Source organism: Pterocles gutturalis, unplaced genomic scaffold, assembly GCF_000699245.1.
Source record: "Pterocles gutturalis isolate BGI_N339 unplaced genomic scaffold, ASM69924v1 scaffold10387, whole genome shotgun sequence".
Lineage (NCBI taxonomy): Eukaryota > Metazoa > Chordata > Aves > Pterocliformes > Pteroclidae > Pterocles > Pterocles gutturalis.
The window spans coordinates 3,117-25,111 of NW_010110239.1; positions in this window are offsets into that span (position 1 = coordinate 3,117).

Sequence of the window (21,995 nt, forward strand, 5' to 3'; positions counted from 1 at the left end):
AATTGTCTCCGAGGATCTTACTTAGCGAGGTTCAGAGTGCTCAAGAGTGTAAACGTGCATTCCTCCTCGGCAGACCTGAGGTTAGCAGTGGCAAAGCAAGGGAAAGCGGAACGAGGGGATGCAGACGGGTACCCTGAACACCACTTCCAGTTCACTGTAGTCAGCACAGTTTAGGGAAGTTCCATCTACACAACCTGACCAGTTAGTAGCTGGTAAATGGGTGGCTTCGGGTCTTTTTGCAGATACACATTTGTAATTTAAGGAGTGCATAAAATAATACAGCAGCTTCAAGTAAAAAATAAAATACTGCGTTAAGAGCAATGTTCACGCAGGATTGCTACAAAGGCAGAGGTTACAACATGTCACAAGTGGCAGTAGGATTTGCTCCCCTTTCATGAGTAATGTCCTATTGATCAATGCAGCAAAGTTGACTGGCTGATCAATACAACACTAGTATTGGTGACCGGGGCAGCTTTATGTCGCGTGTTCAGAAACAATAAATATCTCTGTAGGGGTCTCTGTATCAGGCGTCATAAATACTTCATCGGCTGTCGGTAGTTTTATTTTCGTACATCGGAAAGACTGTGGGTTCCAGGCTGAGAACACTGGTGCAGTGGGCAGAGATGGCTGTCGGGTCAGCCCAGCCTGCCTTGGTGTGGGGAATCCCATACTGAGCTGGTTTCGTGCAATGGGGAACACTGGGGAAGCAGCAGTTTGGTAGCTCTGGTTTTATTTTGCCTGGTAATCTGGGAGTGTGTTGAAATCTGTCTCGTTATTTTTCTTCTTGTAAGGATTTTCTCTACCCCACGTCTTCTGGGAGCGGGTTGCCTGGTTGTGGTTGGAGCGCTGGGCTGGAACTCGATGCTGAGCTTCACCGCAGATTTCCTGTGCGATGCTGAGCGAGGCGCTTCATCTCTCTGTGCCTCTCTTCCCCGTTTGTGTTATGAAGTGGTAGCGTTTTTGTGAAGGTAAACTCATGGCTGTTCAGAGGCCCTTGGAGAAAAGGATGGCAGAGAGTCTTAGGGCATATAACGAGGGGACTTTAAGGAAAAAAATAAAATTATCTTGCTTTCCTGGGTGGAAGTGCAGAGAGCAGCAGCCTTTGCAGCCGGCCAGCTGGCATCTTTGGGCTGCCGGAGCGGGAATCCAAGGAGCAGCCTTTTCTTCTGGGCAGGCTATGGGTAGTGAGTCTCCTTTTTTTGTTTCTACCAGTAAGTCAAAGCTGTGCCAGCACCATTGTCCTAGTGGAAGTAAATTAAATCTCCAAAAAGAGTTTGTTTGAATATCCCCCTCAGGCGGGGAAAGTAGAAACAATAACTGCTTTACTCCTAACTTGAAACTTTCTTTTCTCGTACTGAATGTCTTCATATAAAGAAATGCAATTTGGGATGTGGTTGTGCAGTTACTTAATGATTTCTTCTTTCTTCCATTCTACCCACCAGTCTTAAGAACAGTTTTCTCATCTGTTTCCTTAAATGGTTTTATCACATTTCTAAAATTTTGTAGCATCATCCTTTCTCTTTGTGTTGCAAGATTAAGCATCAGTTCTGGTTACACAGTGTTTCCAATTTCTCAGCAAGGAAGTCGCTTTTACACTGCAATGTTATGTGTGCTGGGTACCTGACCTTTTACTGACAGCAGCTTGGAGACTGCTTAAACTGCCACTGTAAATAAAGATAAACGAGACCCCTTGGTCGTTCCTGCAGCTGGCTGGAGGTCTGTTTGGTGGGTCGCAGAATGAAGAAGTACTGTATAGAAATACCGTCCGTGTGTGTTTTGGAGGTTTACCTGGATTGCTGCCTAACTTGAAGCAAGTCCAGTTGACATGCTTTAAGTTGTATTAATCTGGTTAGATTACTTACTGCTATTTATGGTTCTAGACTTAAATACTCACTCGGCTGCGTTGTTGGTTTGGGCCATGTCGAGGCAGTGTGATAGGGCAGAGTGGTTTGGAAGAGATGCGGTTAAATCGGTCGGTGTAGTACACATGGGAAGTTTGGGTATGTACACGGTGAGCAACTCGTGTAAGACTTGAGTGAAGAGAATATTAAAAAAGAAATTATTAGCAGAGATTGTTCCATCTGCCATCTTTTTCCTAAACTGGGAATGAAATCTTTTTTTATATATGTTTTTCTGTGATTCCTCTGGAATTGGTCAAAATATTACAGTGAAAGCACCAAATTCTGGAATATCATTGAGAGCTTTTACCTGTATTAGTGCTTTGATGTCTTACATTTGGGAACGGAAAACTGACGCTGATTTATTCTCCCAGGGTAAAACAAGTTGTATTACCCTGTTACTGAAGATGGTTTGTTCTTTCCTATACCAACAGTTGGTGGGAGGGAAAGGGAGTGGGTGATATCTTGAGTCTCGAGACACTTGTTGACAACCACCGTATCATTTCTCCTGTTGTGGATCTGTTTAGGTTTAGGGTATATCTGTGTCGATGTCTCCAGTATAGTCCTCGCCAGGATGCCTCCTCTCTGGATGGTGAGGACAGCACTACAGCTGATCGGCCTCCAGCGATTTTACTTTGGTATCATCTCACCTTCTTTAGCGTGGTGTTGGCAAGCCTGAAGTTAAGCACGCAGGTAGTCAAGGTGGAGCGCTGGTGTTGTGGCTGGTAGTGAGGAAGCTGCACTGGTCTCAGGTGATGTTGTTTCAGCTGCTTACAAATGAGTTTCTGCAGATAGTGCTGCAGTAACTCAAGATGTCATCTCACTAGTCTGCTAACCCTGATTGCCAAAAATTTTTCACCCACCACAAGAAAACTGGTGGAAGAAAATCTGCGCTCATACTTCATCTGCTGCAGTGCAAATTCAGCTTTGCCTTGTAAGTCTAGCTCAAGAATTTAAACTAAGATGCTGGACTTTGAAAAGCTGAGGTATGAGCATGTGTTGCCTTCTGTTGGGACTTGATTTGGGGAGAGAAAAACAGGAGAGATCAAGTCGTGATTTCTTAAACCACGTGGCAAGCTTTGCTGGAGCTTGTTTATTAGTATATATCACTTTACAAAATATTTGTTTAAGTATTAATGTAATATAAGAAGAAAACTGCACATATATTTGCTAAAGAAGAGACAGGAGGTCTATAAGAAATTAAGATGCTACATGTTTTTAAACTTTGTTTCACATGTCTTTGAAAGGAAATTCAGTAATTTCTGAGAGGGGATCCCTGGGGCTGTTTTTCTCTGTTTTCCATCTCTGTCTTTCTTTGTGAGATGCAATGGGAGGGCAGAGCAAAATGTTGAAAGTTTTTCTTTCAAATATTCTCTTATGAACTGGCGACTACATTGGGATTATTTGGGGGCATAGGAGCTGGGTGATAAATTTAACGATGCTCTAGTTGAATTGGCAGGATAAGCATGCATGCTGTTTTAGAAAGAATCTCTCCACAGGGCTGTAATAGCTTGATGCCTTCCTCTTCAGTAAGTCATTTTTGTCAAGTTAAAGGCCAAAATTCAAACTGGCTTGTTGTCAAGGACACTAAGCACAGCAGGCAAAAATCCCCAAGGCTACCCAATTCACAGCAGAGATAGATAAAGCTGGCAGAGCACGGTTTACTCTTCCTCCCCTCCCCCATGAAAAAGCCTCTTGCCTGGTTTTATTTTTTTTGTTTTGTTTTTCTGAGGCTATGGACAGTATTATGCATACTAATACAATTTAACAGAAAGTATTTAAATGGAAGGTTTGTTCATCTGTTTGTGGGTAAAACAATCCATTATTGTTTGGGAGTAATGCTAAAATAATGCACAATCCCCCCAGTGACTGCGTGGTGCTGCGGGCTGCTCCGCCGTTCCAGCTGTGCTCCCCTCCACCACAGCTGGAGGGAATTGTCACGGGCAGAGGACTGGCCCCAGCATCGCGTCCCGGTGAGCACCAGCCCTTTCTGTTGGCTATTGTGTGATGAAGCAGTTCAAATGGGTTAAGCTCATAATCTGAAATCGTGCTGTTATGACCATAAGAAATGATGGAAAATCCTGTGGAATTAGGTGTTTGTAATAGCTTTCTGTCTGACACTTCGGTTCCTGATTCTCTCGCAAGAGTATAGAGCAGCCCATTCAGGAATAAAGGGCGATGTTAAACCACACTATTAACTTTGCGTATTATTGACCGCTGGAATGCTCCAGGAATATGATGTGTCCCTGAATGTCCTCGTTAATGTGCAGTTCTAGCCACGGCTGGTTTTTCTGAATGGTAGATGTTTCTTTCACAACTGATTATGAAGAAGCCCTGCTGAAGAAAATCAAATTTGTTTCTCTTTCTTTGATAGATAACCTCGCATTTTCTTTTTCTTGAGGTAGTTTTTGCTTTTACAAGTAGCCAGTACTAGGTAAACAAAAAATATTTTGATAGTATGCAGTCTTTTTTCCTCAAGTTGGCGAAGTCTTTCTCAATATATTTTATTATTTGGAGTAAAATGGCTTTTTTGTCCGAGTGAATTAAGAGGAATCATGTTTTCTTTGACCTTTTCCTGTCTATTTTCTCTAATGGTTAGGCTAAAATAAAATGTATATTTTCTTGTCAATTTAAAGTTTCCATCTCTTGTTTACCTCACAAAATGGCAAATTAAATTTGCATGTGTTAAAATCTGTTCGCTCAATTAATCTTCCTAAGTTTCCAGGACACTATATTAAAAGCTCTCCTTTGTATTTTTCTCCTTAAAATAGGTTAAAACCCCATTGAAAACAGTTGCCTTTTTATTTATTTTGAATGCAAGGCAACTGCTAACATCAGTATGAACTCTCTTTTTTCATGGTCCTGACTTCCTCACACCCCAAATGTGGTCTGTATTGCATCCCCAAAGTAAACCAGACACATTACAGCAGAAAATTAATTCTCTCTGGGGTCAGTATTTTTACATCTGCCCAAAACACAGGGTGTATGACCCAAAAAGTTTCTGGAAAAGGAGGCATCTTTTGAAACGCGTGTGCTCCATTTTACTGAAGAGCAAAAGTGGAAAGAAAGAAGTCCAGACTGCATGTGAAAATTAACCAAGTGTAAGGATTGTGCTGTTACTTTAGCTTTTTTTTTTTTTTTTTTACCCAAGTGCAGAATTTTCTTAGGAAAGTCAGGAATTTCAATTTGACTCAGACTTGCAGTGATTGATATACTTCCAGGGGAAGCCTTCTTCTTTATCCTTGCAGCTGATGTATTTTGCTTTTTTTTCTCCATGTGCAGACATTTTTATAAGCATGCGGGAACTTCAGTTTAAACTCGGAATGAAAATGCGGAGGTGCCATATTCTACAAGAGTAAGTCTAATTAGTGGGTACCTCATTGCTGAAAAAGGCTTCTTCAGCGTTAATGGGGAGAAAACCCATTAAATTTGGTAAACTTTGGGTTCAGAATTGAGTAGGTGAATGTAAGCTAAAGAGCTGATGTCAGCCTTTGAAAGGAAAATTGGGTGGATTTTCTGGGCTCTTGAAATGATATTTACTTCAGTGTTATATAGTAGCAGAAATTCCAAGCAGTATCTCGTTCTTAAAAACATCTGTAGACAGGTAACCATCAGGCTAAGTACTATGATGGGCAAGTTCATATTTCGTGTGTCCATAAATACCCTGTTAAACAACAGATCAGAGAGAACAGAAATGGCTTGGTGGAAAAAAAAAAAAAAGCAGAACACAAAAAAAACCCCCAAACCTTGAAGTGTTGGGGGCTTTTGGAATTTGCAGAGAACTTCTGTGTATCTCATTTTTCATCTCCCAGCTATTTCTTACGTGAAGCGTTCTTATGCTGTGATCGGCTGATGCATTTAACCCACTCCTGAAACTGTTTTTAACCAAAGAGAGAAAATACTTCTGCTGGGGTTCCCCTTCCGCAGACCACTGCTGAAATGAGATGAGGTTAAAGGCGTGAGTGGAGTTAGAGAGCTTGTAAGTGCCAACAAGTGGCACAACTGTTTGAAACACAGCGTGGTCCACCAATCCCTGAATGTGTTCGAGTTGGGGAAGGGGTCCGAATTGTGAACTTTAATGACTGTGTTCAACTTGGTAGTTGTGCAGTGTAACCAAGTTAAACTCCGGTTTAAATCTCTGCCCCTGCACCTTTTCCTAGAGATCTTATAATTCATGAAATAATCCATCATTAAATTTGCTACTGCAAAAGCACGGGCTGTAGGAACGACCGCCTGGCTCTTTGTAACACTGATTTCTGCATATTGTACAATAATTACCTAAAATACAGTATGCTACACGTACAGCTAATATGCCGTAATAGGAGCACCTACATCTTGGGAATTGAATATTAATAGACTTTTTTCGAGATGTATTAATGAGATGTGTCTGTTACAGCACGATAAACCAGAACAGGTATGAGAGTCAGTCGGCCAGGCTGACACCAGCGTGCAGCCCCTGGTAAGGTAATCAGTGCCAATAATTGCGCTGTCACCAGCTCCTATTAGTAGTGCTTTTACCTGGGCTAGTAGGAGACTTAGGCAAACAAAAGAAACATGTAAATGGGTGCTTTTCTGTGTTGTGTTCTTTAGTTTAAATTAAATACCTCCTCAGAAAGGTCTGTCTGGTAACAGGATAAATAACACTTCAGTGTAATCCAACGTCTTGGCTTGGACTTGCAGTCACAAGTGATTTTTAATTTTTTTTTAAATGACAGAAGTAATTTGACTTGTCTACAAGTAATGTTTTGATAATCTTCAATAGAAATTAGCAAAGCAGCCATCAAATGGGATTTATAAAAAGTTGCTTGGGAAAATGTGTTGTAAGTAGTCTGCAATTCAAGGCATTTCCTTCGCAGGATGCTTATCAAGTCTGCATGTGCTACTTCCAAATTGAACTAGAGCATAGTTGAGAACTACTTTTTATAGAAAGGGGAAAAGAAGAAAATAAAGCCCAGTTGGAAAGTAGTATCAGTTTTTTTTATCATTGCCGTAGAATGTAAATCCTACAAGTGTGCGGAGAGAAAACAGACTTGAAACAGCAGAAGGCATCAGATTGATCTGTGATGTTTGAGATGATGCTGGTGGCATAAACGTGATTGAAATAATCATTGTAGGAGTGGTGAGTAAATATACTAGAAGCCTTTGGAGAAACTGGCTTCTCTTTGATGGTCTGTATACCAACTAAGACAAAATGTCCTGCTTGTTTCTGTGATGTTTCTTCACCAGGGAGGCTGTATCAGGCGGAGCAGCTGCCAGTTTTAAGGATGATCATGCTTCCAGATGCTGATGTAGAGCTCTTTTTTTTTTTTTTCCTTTTTCTTTTTCTATGATAGCAGCAACCAAAGCCTCATGCAGGAGGTCTCGGTCGTGGCTGGCAGCCTCTTCGGGAGTGGTGGAATTAAGATACTGGAAGACTGAGGGGAAAAGGATCCAGCAAATATTTTTGCAGGGATTTCTTCTAGATGGGAAAGCTGATATTAATCAGTTTTCTAGGCTTTTGGTGGTTTCACAAATCAGCAGTGAAGCCGAGCACACAGAAGCTGTCTGCGGATTTTGGGAGATGGCGCTGCCTTAGTTGACCCATCAGGCTTGTGGATAAACTTATGGGACAAGCTTAATCTTCTTTCCAGACTGAAAAATTGCCAGGGATTGCACCTGTCAATTCTCCTCTAATTTTTGGCTCTTCATCTGATTTGAGTCAAGTTTGATAAGAGCAGAGATGTTACGCGTAGTGGGTCTCCAAGACTCATGGGGATCATTAGCATGGTAGAATGAATCCCCGCTCCCTCGGCCTGCCCGGTGCTTCTGGAGGGGGCGAGGAGGGGGGCTTGGTCCCGGATGTGTGGACAGAAGCAACCTGGGAGAGCAGGAGAGGAGCTCTGAGGTAGGAAGGGGAGAAAAATGCGTGTATTAAGTCCACCACACCTCTGCAGGTAAATCAAGCTTCATGAACTAAACTCCTAATTGCACAACCAGATGAGAGGGTTTGGGGTTCCCCCCCTGGAATTTAACAACATTCTCTGAAGGAAACATCCAGATGACTTTATCCAGCACCTGTAATAACACTCCCTATATGTGTGCTTTGACTTAGGGGTTTTGTTTTGCTTTTGAACCCAGATGAAATTGTGCTTTAATTCCTCACACAAAGATTCATCTGCATCCTGCAAGCACATCGCTTACAGCATCAGCCAATGCATCAACCTCCTACTGGCATTTTTTAATTAAAAGAACAGCACTATCACTTCAAATTAGTGCCACATAGCTTATTTTAGTAAGGAGTGAAATGGTGTTTAAAGGGTTTTCTATCTAGTAGTTTGTCTTTCAGTGCAAGTCCTGTTAGTGGTATGAAGGCAAATAAAAGGCTTGCTTTTAATATCTCAACTATTTGATAAATAGGAATCACTTTCTTAAAAAAACCCCAAACAACCAAACCAAAACAAACATTCTATTATTTTATGGTTCCCACAAAGCCAGCATTGGCTTGTTTTCAAGTGCATTCCCGGTGTTGAGAAGGTAGTGAAGAAGGAGATATTTCTGGGAGCTTGTGTCATGAACTGTGAATAGATGTTTTTCGTGATGCTGTTCAGTGAAATTGTTAGGCCTCTGTTATACTAAATTACTGTGAGAGCAAGTAATATATCCAGTGAGAGCTAGCCCAAGTGAGAATTTTCCTCCTACAGCATGTCATTTTATCTGGAGTATTAGCACTGTTAACCATCCGTGCGAAATGGAATGTATTGAATCTATTTAATCAATTTAAAATGGAAAGCAAACGTCTTAGGCTTTGACTGAACCAGCTGTCCTCATGTATTAGTGGTTTTAGATATTAAATTTTGGATTTTGGATGTGTTGATGTAGTAGTTCCATAAATAACTTCTAGTTGAGGAGAACTTTCTTCATATTTCTTGTTGCAGGATCCTGCAGCCGAGTGGTGTCGCTTGCGTAAGATCCTGAGTCTGAATATGAAACACGTACGTTCAGGTCGCGTAGGAAAAGGCGTGGTATCTTTTCATTCAAGCTCCGGTTTATTTATACAATACATTTGATCAAGGTTATCTCAGAGCAGTGATGGGATTATAATTTATTGGTGTAATGGGCACTGACATGGTGTACAAGGAGAACAGCAAACAGCTGCTGTTGCAGGCGAAGCGATGAATGTATCATGTTGAGAACATTGCAACCAACCAGCCTGGTCAGAATCATGCACTACAACATTGTCGTCAAGATTCCAGCCTTTGTGACTGCAGATTCACTTGGGATCAGAAAGGGGGTTTCCTTTATTGAGTAACTAGCTTGCAAGTTGTTCTAAAAAGAAAAAAAATTGGCCAGACGGGGAGGCCCATATGTGTTGCTGTTAAGCCACTGTTGAGAAACTGACTTTGCAATGAAAGCATTCATATTTTTGACTAAAAAACTTTTCTAGAATGCAACATGCATGCTGTAGGTTATCTGTGTTCATTTTAAACTCTATTTTTTTTTCCTCTCTGAAGCCAGTCTGTAACTAAACCATTCCTAGCATCTTTTGGCTGGAGATTGAGTCAAGGACGTTTTTCATCCTGCTTTCAAGAAGATGGTTCCAGCCTTTCTTGAAGCTGCTCCAAAGGAAATTTCCTTCTGTAGTGGGTATGGTGACAGTGAGGGAAGTCACTGGTGATGGTCCAAAGGCTTAGTGACATCCTCTTGTTGTTGTCATGTCCTTCCATACTTCATCTGAGAACAAATAGAATTATTTAACATCGCTAGATGGTACAAGATAAGGGTTGGGTCACTCTGTATCCGTGATGTTAGTTCTGCTGGAGCTCACTCGGCTCACGAGTTGGTGGTTAGCAGAATAATGTGGATAGATGTTTTATGGGCACGAAGGAAAGGAATTGTGGTGATGTCCGTAGGTGACAGACCTCCCTCCACACCTTCCCACTAAATCGAAGGGTGTTTGCCGTCGTGGATTGGTTTTTCTTGCTCGACCATAGATTGGCTCTGCCCAGTCTGTTTGTTTTGTTGTTCATCCCTGGTGACTGTCAGTAGCGCTGGGCTGAATAAACAGAGACTATTGATCAAATTTGAAGTCATTAACTTGGCAGTTTAAATAGATGCTGTCCTATATAATTAGAACAAGGGAGTAACACATAGGCTGATACAGCTTTATTCTGAATAAAAGCCTTCCTTTCATGAAATCTTGTTTGGTGCTATTCAGCTCTGAGTTTTGCGCCTCTCGTAGGTCACACAAGAATTAGACATTTTGTTTAAAATACCTCAAGTGAAGAGGATGGCTTTGCTTGTGTAAGAGGGCGATGACACTGCTGTAACACGGATCTGCTGAACTTTGATACGAATTGGAAAGCGTGTGTGGGAGAAGGGGGTGCTAACATGGGGTTATTGGTTAACCACATCCAGCTAGAGCGTGTCTCGGGGAGGAACACCGCTCGGTATTGCCTTCCATCTCCAAGCGAGCAGCATGACTTCCAGCTCTGAAGCAGCAGTGGTTTTTAATTGTCCATCTTGCTGCTGCTCAGCGGAGAGGAACACCTGCCTGTTAGATCTGGATGTTTACACTCCAACACAAAGGGTGATTAATTGTTTCTGAAGGAAGATGTTTCCTTTTAACAGCCACTGTTGTGCCTGTCAGCCTTCTAAACCATTTTAACCTTTTAGATGGAGCACGGCCGTAAGACACACGGAGTATTTTGCCGTTATGTGCTCCGGAATCCTTGAAGATCCGTTACAGACGACTGGCGGTGTAGTGTGAATGCAGCGGCAAGGAGCAGCGATAATCTCATTAATATATGTGCAGCGTGTGCCTGCAGACAGCCTGGTGCTCCTGAGTCACACTGCTGCAAGTCCCTCGAGAGCGTGCAAATTCAGCCGTAGGATGCACACGTATTGACCCACATTTCCTCCGGCAGAGCAGCGGTCACGTGCGTCTCATTGCTTGGAAATCAGATGAGAACTGATGTAACTCGGTTCATCCAACATTTGCATGACCTGACCCAAGTGCTTTTAGGGATTTACCACTTGTGTGACTAATACGTGATTAGGTGGATTGTAGAGAGCGTGTGTGTGTGCTTCTTGTAGATTTACTGTATAGCAACAGCAAAAAAGTCTCTTATGCATCATTCTCGTAGCTTTGAAATAGTGTTGGTTATTAAATCAGATTTTTTTTCTTCTCTACATAGAAGCTTTCATGCTAATTCCTGGGAAGGCTTGTTACATAGGGATGTTTTTCCTGCAACGGACGGATGAACGATCTATGGAAGAAAATAGTGATTCTACACCGGAGTTAATAGAAAGAACAAAAGGAGGTGAATAAATGATAAAAAATTTGTCTTCCGAAAGCCATTAATATCTCTGTAATTGCAGTCTGTTTTTTTGGAACAAGCCTTGTTTCTGTCCTGTTCTCCTTTCCCTCCCTTATTCCTGCACACACACGTCCCCCCCACCTCCTTCCCCGTTAAGTGGTGCCACCGCTGTCACCTCCCTCTCCCCACGCACCTCCTGCGAGTTCGGCAGTGCTGGCGCGGGGCCCAGGATAAGAAGTCGAGACGAGCTTATTGACTGGCAGGCATCCAGGGTCGCTGCTCACCTTTTAGTGCGGGTGCCCTTCACAAATACAGTCGCGAGTTTGGTGCTTCCTGTGTTTTTTCATTTGTAAACAAGGAGGGTTTGAGCTGAGCTCTCGAATACATGAAAAAAAATGCTTAAAGAAAGCAGAGAGCGGTTGGTAGCATCCTGGGCAGATGTTAACAGGCTCAATAATTAGGAAACAAACTCCTGAAGATTTTAATGTTGAAATTTTCCAGGAATTAAAAACAATATTCTAAAACAGCTGATGTACTTTATTCAAAATCAGAAGTGATGCCAAGAATTTAATTTGGGCTAACATGATTTTTCTTTCCTCTTCCTGAATTTAAACTTTGCACCTTTATTTTCATTTTTTTATTGGAAATTCCTAAAGTAATTTTTACCTTTTTGTAGCTAACCACTTAATCATTCAGAATTATTATTTTAAATTTTACCTGGACAGTCTAGGTGTCATTTCTTCCCATTTTTTGCATGTGCCTCTTGAATCATCTGGAACCTGATGTATATAATTTGAGAAGGAAATGGTAATGAAGACAAAAATAGGTATTTGGCTGTGTTTTGCCCAATGTCAGAATACAGAGTTGCTGGTAACAAGCTTGTGGTTAGTGTTCCTACAGAACATTGGTGGCTGAATGGACTTGGAAAAAATGCTGGATGGAGTTTTATTTGAAACCCTGCTCCATTCTCGACATATGGTGTCAGTTGCGTATGACAAATAAAACTCTTCACCTCCCTTTTAGTACAGATTTGCTACGGCAAGGTATCCAGGTGGTATTTGGAATAACGCTGTGGCTTTTTTTGGAGGAATACCTTTACTTGACTGAGTATTTTAAAACAGATGCAGTCTTCCCATTTCAGTAATCTATACTGTCTGTTCTGTATTGGCAGCAGCTGAAACCTGGCAAAAGAATGGAGATTGAAACTGTTCACTGAACATTACATGTCCAAGAGCTGGTAACAAGATAATCACCAAGAAGAGAAGTCAGTAGAATGTTTTAATTCCATCTAGCATGGGCAAATCCTACCGTTTTCCCCACAAGACATTAAAAGCATTTATACCTCACTACTAAGATCCAAGTTAGGATCAAAACTTCATTTATTATGGGCTGTTAGGCTACACCACTTCTTTCCAGCACCAAGTGGATCTTGATGATCCGCATGTTTGTTATCCTCAGGTTGATAACGACAGCCGGGGGAGCTATTGGAAAAAAGAAGTACTTCTGAATGAATTCCAGCTGGTTCGATTTTTGGCTGTCCATTCGCTAAGTAGCCTAGAACAAAATGAACTCATTGCTCTAGGCTTTTGTACACTGTTAACTCTTCACTGAATATTGACTTTCGCTGCCCTGATTTTTAAATCTGGGTTTGCTCTTGCTCTGTTCAGAAAGTACTGTTCCCTCTCAGCTGTTTGTCATCATGATTACTGCAAAACGAACAACAGATTTGTGAATAAGGAAGGCAAAAGCTGGTTAAGAGCATGAAAAAGTTTCTTTGGCAGTGAGGCCCGTGGCTTTGAAAAGCTTTATATGACGGAACTTGAGGCTTTTTATGTTTCTCTCCAAACATGCCAAAAAGCACTCGGCATGCCTCAGTTAAAATACGAGCATGGAAAACACCTAGATGTGCTAGATATTAGGGAAAGGTGGTAAGTCATTAGTTAACCCCAGGTATGTGGTTTTAAAGCAGTGATATGGTACTGTTGCCTTGCTTGAAAGAAAGAATGCTTTTCATTTACTTGCAAAAAAATTCGGGGTATTGACTGTGCCTCTTGAAAAGTCATCCAGTACGTGTTGGAGTTTGTTCTGGTAGCAGTTACTGAAGTTGTTAGTAATGCTAGAAGAGGTGCTTGGTAAGTGGTCTTCTTTGCGATTGTGCAGTTATTAAAGAAATGCAAAATGTGTCTGAGTTTCACTAAAACCAGCTTAAGCCCAGTGCATTGTTGTTCCTGAGGTTTGCTCTTTTTATATATCTAATATTCTATAGGCTACATTTCTTTTTCTGTAGAATTGCTATTGGAGATTTTTCACTGGAATGTTTCAGAATGAATGAAGAAATGTGGACTCTTGTGACCATGGTGGTATCAGTGTTTTATATCGAACTGCAACTTCTAAAAATTACTCAGGCAAAATTTGTTGGTTCTTATTTTCAAAGTTTTTACTTTTTTTTTTTTTTTTTTCCATTTTGCTGGGAGTTATTTTCAACATCAGCAGCATCCTAGGTGACTTAAGCAGTTCCCTTGCCAGCTGCTGGTTCTTGGTTTGCAGCGCAGCCTCAGTTTAACTCTGAGCTGAGTAGTCCTGCTTTGACCAGATCCAAACTTCTACACGTAGTTTCAAGGCAATGTTCCATGTGACTTGTTTAACTGAAACTTTTCTACATTTAAGCCCTCATGGGATGAACTAATAGTTTACATAGTTTACAACTTACACATAACTTAACGCCATTCATTTTTCAAATAACAATGTTCTTACTTTTTAAGCAATCTACTTAGCACTTGATGAAAACCAGACATTAATTTTGTACTGTTTATTAAAATACTGAAAAATTTTGTTCCTGTAAAGTCGATTTTGTGGCTTATTTCATTTTAGTGAGATATCAAAGAAGCTAAATACTGGTTCTGTCTGCAAAAACAAATCTCTGCTCTTAGATTGAGAATGAGAATGTGTTAAATTGCATTTGTTTTTCCTCCTTTACAATAGTTTTTAACATTCAATTTGTTTCATTGAAATATTGACACTACCTGCATGTGAAGGGCTGTAAATACCAGCCACTCTTTGGAGATACAAAACATACGGTTTAGGTTTTAAACTGAAAACTATGCTTAATTTTAACTTGGAAGTTTTAGACCTTTTACTGTTTGACAGAAGTTCAATGTTTCTATTGAACCGTTGCTTGGCTGCATCTAGCCAAACTTTGCCAAGGTTTTCCATCCTGAGGTTTCTGCTTTCACAGGTTTTACATGTTTTGCAGGGGAAGGTCGGTCTTTTTTTATGCTTTCTGCAAAACAGGCAGATATTTTGAGGCAAGACAATATGAATATGAAGAGAGCTGGAGATAACACCAGGTTAGAAAGTACAAAAGTTGTGTGTTCTGTTCATTTCAAAACTGTTCTGCTCCATGGACAGGACCCCAAGCCTGGATCTGTTTTAATTGGTATGATTGCTTGGGCTTTCTGCTAATTCTGGGTGTATGCTAAGCATCCACAAATGTGTTGCTTCTGGTTTTGGTCTCTTGTTCTGTGCTTTTTCCTTCTTTATGAAGCAGCAGAGAGCAGTTGTGCAGGTTTTCCTCCTGGACTTAAGAAATTAATGTCTTGTAAAAGCTCTAAGTCCATTAACGGGATGGTGTTTTGTGGGGGGAAGAAAAACCTGCAGTTAATAGAGAAATGTAACTTGAGTCTCACAAACTGGTTATAAAACATGTAGTTGTAGTAGTGGTATGGGTAGCCCCACAGAGAATATCTGGACAAGAGGGTAATCTAAATTTCTGTGTTTTATAGTGAACGTCGTATGTATTGGAAAAGCCTTTTACGTACTGAATTAGCAAGCAAATGGTCAGCTGCATGGGAGAGTCCTTATAAGCTTCTTTTTGGTAATGAAAATAAGGCGTTTAGCGCTTAATACATTTAACTTAGGCAAGTGGAGATCAGAGACATGTTAAATTAAACACACCTGAATGAAATGCTGACGGCGCAGGAGACGGTGCTGCACAGGGGCTCTCATTCTCCGTTAGAGGAGTGTCACCTATTTAATGTGGAACTGCTGCCTACGTAATATCTGCAGTGTTCAAGGGGTTTTTTCTATATTTGATTAGCAATTTGCTGCTGTTCATCTAGCATTTTCCAGAGAGACAAATCTGGACGTCTGAAGACTTGGACGGTATTTCTAGAAAAGTCTTTTTGTTTCCTGGGAGTATGGGAGGAGGGCTCGGCGTGAGCTTGGTCCTCAGCGCTGCCTGGGACGCGTTGTGAGCAATGTCAGGTTGAGTGTATGGTCCTGGTAGTACTGACATTTCTATAGGTTTGAAAAAAGTGCTTTGAAAACTCCCAAGTGTTAAAAGTGCAAAATATTTTTGGCAATCTTAGTAAAATTCAGTGTGGAATCTGAGTTATGAGTGCATGTGGGTGGAGGAACGTGTTTTTCATGCTTTAGGAATTTTTTTCCAGATGCTTTCTCAGTGCTTGAGTAACTCTAAAAGCTAAGTATTAAGACTTCAGCATGGATTTATTGCTTAGTTTTAATGTAATTGAAAAAAATTGAGCCACATAGTTTTGTGGCATGTTTATAACTTTATTATGGCGATGATGTCGCACAGCGCACGTTGGTGTCTGTTTCAAAACGTGAGCACGAGTATGTGCAAGCTGGGCAGATAAGCCTGTCTTGATAGGCGCTACTTGCTTGAAAATATGAATTATTTGATGGAAGTGCACGTGGTTGGAGATACAAGAGATGCAAGGGAACAAATCCATAATTTTATTGATCCCAGTAACTGCAACGTGCATAATGAAGTGCAGAGTAAATGGAAAATGCCATTTTGTATCTCCAATAGGAGTTTTGTCATTGAAATTGTTTTGTTTAGCTGTCAGCTAAGAGATTGTACTTGCCCAGAGAATAGGATGATATGCAGTGAGGTTTTACCAGAAATTTCTGAGTTCTTTCCAGATGTTTCTGTTTCTCGACAGTGTATAGAGAAGCCAATGCTATAGCTGAACCTGAGCGTATACTCTGCTTTCAGAGAGCTGGGAGACCGTTTGTGGACTTGATTGAATTTAGTAAATCTCTCTCTACAAAATTATTATTGCACTTGGCTGTGGTTCTGGCAGATGTGTTGGTGGGGGTGGAGGACTGAGCTTTAAAAACCATCCAGTGGATATAAATGACTTTATGTTCTGTTAACGTGTTCTCTGATTGATAGGGCGCTCTCTGCAAATGGCAGTCTTTGGCTGTAAAGTGACAATAACTGACTTACCTCTTGGATTCCAGTTCTCAAAGGAAGTGGTAGTGCTTTGAACATGTTGGGAGACAGTCTGCAAAGAAAAGCTGCGAGGATCTGAGGGAGGATGGTGCTTCAAGGGCATCTTCTCGATGACGGAGGAGGCTTTACCAGTTACGGTCTTGCTCTTGCCCCAGCATCTCCAGCTGTATTTCTGACAGCTGAGCAGTCCCTGTAGGGTCAAGAAGAATAGTTACCTGAAGGTGGTGAAGAAGCAGTTTATGGAAGGTTTGCCCTAAAAAAGAAATAAAAACATAATTCTAAAAAAAGTGCCACTGGAAGTACAATTTGAGTGAGAAATAAGAACTTAATGTAGCTGGAATTTGTCATGTGGTACGTGGGGCAGATAAATCCCATGGGCAGCTTCTGCTTTTGGGGCAGTCTGGGCTGGGGTCTGTTAGACTCAAGCAGTCGGGACACTTGGGTTTTATGTCCATCTAGGAAATAGGAGAGTGTGTAGAGTGTATGAGAAGGTTCCTGCCCTGGATTAGAGAAAGCGTAGCAAAGTCATAAGAAAACTGCAGTAATAGCTAGGATTTAATGAAAGATTTAATCTGGGAGGCAGCCTTTATATCAAGCTTTTGTTGTGGGTGAGCAGAGGGGGAAGAAGAGAAAGAACAGTTAGTGTGAGGGATGAATGGATATGCTTATTTCCACCTCTCTGTTTTGTGTGCCTTTCTCTGATTCTGTACATCAGCATTCATCAGCTTCTTATTGATCTTTTTTTATCGCTGCAAAGTTCTTCAACTAATTCCGTAACTCTTACTGTTCCTCCAAGTTTTACATCTCAGTTCATTCTGAAACTTGCTTTCCTGGTCTTGTGTTGCACAGGAATAAATAAGTCTTGTTCTTCCAATAGTCCTATACTTTTTTTTTTTTGATGATTTATGTTATTGAGAGCTAAATCAGCCCTTGCTGGTGTGTATATGAAGACTTACTGTTGGTCAGTGCCCAGGAGAATTTTTCAGTTTAATTCTTAGGAATCTTGGAGATTAAACTCTTCTGTTCTGTCAACTTGGTACTGTTTGCACTACGAGGACTGACTCTCATTCGGGACCAGTTTCTGCTTAGGTAGGATGGAATTTTGATTCCTGGCTAAGTAGATACTTTAATGACATGTTAATGGACTAATAAAAATGGCTTTTTTCTGGGTGTGTGGTTTTTTGAAGATCTCTTCAAAGTTGTCTAGTGTTTGCAACCGGCTGCATGAAGCCAAGTTCCAGCCCACGAGTAAAGCATGCCTTGAAAAGAGCCTTTGATTTTTACTGCAGCCTACACAAAAGGGCCACAAAAAGGCTTCGTGTATCAAATCTAGCAACTCTTTGAGAATTGAGGTTTTTATTAATGAAGCATTGCTTTAATCTGTTAGTCAAGGTCTGTTTTAGCATGAGTCCAGGCAGCCTTCCAATGTCAGGGCATGATGTATACTGAAGTTTGAAGGGTCTCGGGGTTTTTTGGTTGGCTTACATGTCAGACTGCAAATCTTGTTGGCACCGCGACGCTAAGATCATTAGTGAAGGCCACTCAGTGTTCACGTCTGTATAAAATTAGTTCTGTACAGCTAATCGGTTTATTTAGCAAATGTAAGGGAAGACTTCAGTTTTGTTTATCTTTTTCTGCATGCTAGGCGCTGCGGTGATTCAGATTCGGTTTCTGAGAGGTGAAAGCAGTCTGTGGATTTTTGCATTTCAGTCTCAAGCAGATGGAGAGAAAGACCAAAAGTATTCCTAAAGCAAACAAAAAAAGGACCAGAATAGAAAACTTGGCCCTTGTGCTGACAACTTAAACTCCACTTTGTGAATAAAGTGGTATATTTCGGTTCGGTGATGTGGCTAGCTGTAAAGAAACTGCATTTTTACACAGTCGGTGCCTTTAGCCATCTTTCTTTTCCCATTAAACTCTTTCTCTTGTACCTACCAAACATAAATGATTGTCACCCTTAAAAAACCCAGAACACTTAAAACCTTCATGGGTTGCCTAGCAGTAGAAATAAAAACAGACATTTGTCTGCAGTGAAGTCTCATTTAAAGTTATGTGCAGGGAATAGGAACGGTAAGCAGAGTCATTCGCAAAGGCAGTTCAGAAGGGCTGGCTTGTGGTGTCCAGAGTATTTTCCACAAAATACACCAAACCGTTTGGACGAGATGTGATTTCACATAACAGATTCAGCAAAGATTTTAATTATGGGCCAGGGCACTTTGGGGCGTTAGAGCAGCGTGTGAAAAATAGCTGATGTTTGCTCTTTTTTTTTTTTTCTTTTTTTTGGAGGCTTTTTTACACTTCAAGCACATCGTTTATTATCCTGGGCTGCATCAAAAGAAGTGCCACCAGCAGGTCGAGGGAGGGGGTTCTCCCCCTCTGCTCTGCTCTCATAAGACCCCCCCTGCAGTGCTGCATCCAGCTCTGGGCTCCTCAGCACAGGACAGACCCGGAGCTGTTGGAGCGGGGCCAGAGGAGCCACGGAGATGGTCCGAGGCTGGAGCAGCTCCCGTGCGAGGACAGGCTGAGAGAGTTGGGGGTGTGCAGCCTGGAGAAGAGAAGGCTCCGGGGAGACCTTAGAGCAGCTTCCAGTGCTGAAAGGGGGCTACAGGAGAGGCGGGGAGGGACTTTTTACAGGGACATGTAGTGACAGGACAGTGGGTAGTGGATTTAAGCTGAAAGAGGGGAGATTGAGATGAGATATTGGGAAGAAATGTTTCCCTGTGCGAGTGGTGAGGCAGTGGCCCAGGTTGCCCAGAGAAGCTGTGGATGCCCCATCCCTGGAGGGGTTCAAGGCCAGGCTGGATGAGGCTTTGGGCAACCTGGGCTGGTGGGAGGGGTCCCTGCCCATGGCAGGGGGTGGCACTGGATGGGCTTTAAGGTCCCTTCCACCCCAAACCTTTCCATAATTCTGTGATTTTTGCTACGCAGCCTTCTGAAAACTGTTTTTCAGAATGGAAGAATTTTTGCTGTGAACACCAGCCTGTAGTCCAGCGTGTCCAGGGGTCTGTCCTGCTGTCATGGAGCAGAGTTGGAACAACCCTTAACTTCCACATGGTTTGTCAGCTTCACAAGTCAAAAGCTAGGCAGACCTTGAAGGAGTAGCAGAGGTGTTTCAATTACTTGGATGCATCAGATTTGACCTGCTTTGTGGACTTTTTTATCTTTCAGTGGTATGCAGTAACTTTAATTTCATTCTGTGTCAAGATCTTTATTCCTCTCTCTTCCCAAACCTCATTGTTCTTCTTCACTCCTTGTTTATATCCTAAAACAAACCAACCAACCCGTGATGCTTTTAACAATTATGCTACATATCTCTATGATTAAAGATGGTCTACACAGAAGTAAATATTAAGTAAAGACCTTCCTACGTCATCAGCCTGCTGGCCTGTGTTTATCTTGTGTCAGCAAGCAAAACGAATGGATCCTGGAATCTAGGTGCCTGTTTGTACAAGCACCAATGATTAACCTGGAATATCAAAGGGAAGGCCAAAGATGGCTGAGAGGTGTATTTACCAGCATCGTTCAGTATGACCTTCCCCCTTTTCCTAAGGAAGATGTGGACGTGCTGCTGGTTTGTCTTGTCTTCCAAATTAACTTGAGTACTAAATTGAATGCCAGCAGCTCAGATCCTAACCACGTGTAAAATCCTTAATTTGAGCAAGGAGGCTCTTACCTCTAACTCACAAAGTGCAAATGCATGCAGTTCTAGGTGTAAATTTGTGTGCTGTTTTGCATTGGTACAGGTTGGGACCTACAGAATGTTTTCATTGCTTACCTTTTTTTTTTTTCCCCCTCCTAGGTCCCAAAACACAGCAGCCTAGTTTCTCCACTGTGCAGCTGACACCAGTTGCAGTTGTAGCATCTTAGCACTGTGCTATGGGAAGGGGTGTGTTGCATGTGAATAAATCCGGTGTTGATGCAGAGACGGCAGCATGAGGACTCTCTTGCAGACTAGCAGCCATCTTTTGAGCGCTGACAATTCAGGAGGATGAACTGGCAGACGAAGGCTTTGATTTTGTAGGCTGGGTCTGTTCACTCGGGGGTGTTTGAAATTGCTCCTGACCCAGACTCTTTTCTCTGGCTCCTTTCTGAAATGGCTGGTGTTGCTGCAGAGATAGGCGTCTCGGTGATGAAGCAGCAGCTTTCTGATGCAATTCTCGGCCGGGGTTGTTCAGACATTGGTGCTACTCTCTGCTTTCCTTACTACACCCGTCTGTAGCTTGCTCCTGCGGCACCTCCTGAACCACAGCAGATGATTCATTTCTGCTTTGGAAGCAGGGTGGACAACCGGGGGCTGGCAGAGGAACCACTCACTCACTCAAGTTACATCTGCATTGAAGAACATCCCCAGGGTGAATAATGACTTTGTATAAGGCTCGTCCTTTCTTCACCTCCTGCCAAGTATGCTTTCACACTGGTACTTTATCCAGCTGGCTAATTTGGCCTTTGAAATTATCTCAATAATGTCAGGTACTTAAAAAAACATTCCCATCCCTTTATAAATATTATAATCTAGATGTGAAGACATTGTTTCAGTGTTGTTTGGGATCTGTTGTATTAAAAAAAAAAATAGTTCTTCAGTGCTGTGCAGCAATCCAGAGCAGAGTATAAACAAATACTGTGTCAAGCTGCAACAAGTCGGTTGACTTTGAGAAGGCAGAATGTAAATACCCAAGTCAGGAGAATTAGTACCTTTTGTAGCTGTTGCAACAAATGCAGGGAGATTGTGCCTGCTGACAAGCCCTAAACCTTCCTCGTTTAAAAGAAAGAAAAAACGAAAAGAAAAAGCTCTTTGGAAAGATGGAAATTAGGCAAAGATGAGGTTTGTGCAAAGCTTGTGCAGAGCACGTCTCAGGTGCCTGGCTTGCAGATAAGTATCCATCCCATTCTCCTACACCGCCTCTGATGCAGGGATAAAATGAATAACTTTTTAAGCCTTTTTAGCTAAATCTACCGGAGGTCACGGGTTTCAGGCTTGAAGTAGCAGCAGTCGGATCCTGCTAGGAGTCTTGCTCAAGTCCTGTTGGAGACAACGCACTGAAGAAGTAAATCTGGCACACACACGGCTTGACAGCAGGGAGGGGCTGTCTGCTCCGCCGCTGGCACGGTTTCATCTCCAAGTCTCCCAGTGCTGACCTTTGTCACCTGTTTCTTTACTGGAATTTAGAAATCTATGGCTTTTAAGTGATAGAGCACTTGAAAATATTTTTTTGCTCTAGTGGGTTTAATATGCAAATAGTGGAACGGAGCCAATGGTCCATCTCGGGTAGGCTGATTCTAGAGATTGCTTCATAAAGGTTTATTTCAGCTATTAGCTGTAGTGCCATTATTTTTCTTACAAGAAAGAGTAATGATTTTTGCAACCTAAAATTGAGGGTTTCACAGGCTGCAACTGGAAAACTGGGAGCCGTGCTCCTCTACCGTAGACTGAAAGCCTGTGGCAGAGGGAAAAGAGTTAAGTGAAAAAATATAATTCTTCAATAATAGCTTTAGAAACTCATGCTGCTAGTTAGCTCTAGAAAGCACACCTGAAATATAGAATAA